This window comes from Mustela nigripes, chromosome 2 (genome assembly GCF_022355385.1).
Source record: "Mustela nigripes isolate SB6536 chromosome 2, MUSNIG.SB6536, whole genome shotgun sequence".
NCBI lineage: Eukaryota > Metazoa > Chordata > Mammalia > Carnivora > Mustelidae > Mustela > Mustela nigripes.
This window is the reverse complement of record NC_081558.1, coordinates 173,213,554-173,214,915: the sequence shown is the minus strand read 5'-3', so window position 1 is coordinate 173,214,915 and position 1,362 is coordinate 173,213,554.

Sequence of the window (1,362 nt, the reverse complement as noted above, 5' to 3'; positions counted from 1 at the left end):
GTGGAGTCAAGATGGCGGAGAAGTAGCAGGCTGAGACTACTTCAGCTAGCAGGAGATCAGCTAGATAGCTTATCTAAAGATTGCAAACACCTACAAATCCATCAGCAGATCGAAGAGAAGAACAGCAATTCTGGAAACAGAAAAACAACCACTTTCTAAAAGGTAGGACTGGCAGAGAAGTAAATCCAAAGTGACGGGAAGATAGACCCCGGGGGGAGGGGCCGGTTCCTGGCAAGCGGCGGAGCAACGGAGCACAAAATCAGGACTTTTAAAAGTCTGTTCCGCTGAGGGACATCGCTCCAGAGGCTAAACCAGGGTGAAGCCCACGCGGGGTCAGCGTGGCCTCAGGTCCCTCAGGGTCACAGAAGGATCGGGGGTGTCTGAGTGTCGCAGAGCTTGCGGGTATTGGAACGGAAAACCGGCTACAGAGACAGAGCTGACAGTAAGCTCACAGCTCGGTGTTACCTTGAACCGGCCACAGGCTCGGTGAGCTCGGAGCGCGGCCGGAGGTCAGGCAGACAGGAGTAACTGGGTGCTGTTTTCTGAGGGCGCACTGAGGAGTGGGGCCCGGGGCTCTCGGCTCCTCCAGGCAGGAGACCAGGAGGCCGCCATTTGTATTCCCATCCTCCGGAACTCTACAGAAAGCGCTCAGGGAACAAAAGCTCCTGAAAGCAAACCCGAGCAGATTACTCAGCCCGGCCCCTGGTAAGGATGGTGCAATTCCGCCTGGGGCAAAGGCACTTGAGAATCACTACACCAGGCCCCTCCCCCAGAAGATCAACAAGAAACGCAGCCAAGACCAAGTTCACCTACCAAGGAGTGCGGTTTCAAAACCAAGGAGACCAGCAGAATTCCAGAGGAAGAGAAAGCAAAGCATGGAACTCATGGCTTTCTCCCTGTGATTTTTTTTAGTCTTGCAATACATTCAATTTTTTTCTTTTTCATTTTTTTTTTCTCGCCTTCTGGTAAAAATATTTTTTTTTAACTTTTACCCTTTCATTTTTTAACGTTTTTTAACTAGTTTATCTAATATATATATTTTTTCTATTTTATATTTTTCTTTATCTGTTTCCTTTTTTTAATTTCTTTTCTTTTTTTTTTCTTTCTTCCTTTTGAACCTCTTTTTATCCCCTTTCTCCCCCCTCACGATTTGGGATCTCTTCTAATATGGTTAAAGCATATTTTCCTGGGGTTGTTGCCACCCTTTTAGTATTTTACTTGCTCCTTCATATACTCTTACCTGGACAAAATGACAAGACGGAAAAATTCACCACAAAAAAAAGATCAAGAGGCAGTACCGAAGGCTAGGGACCTAATCAATACAGAGATTGGTAATATGTCAGATCTAGAGTTCAGAATGAC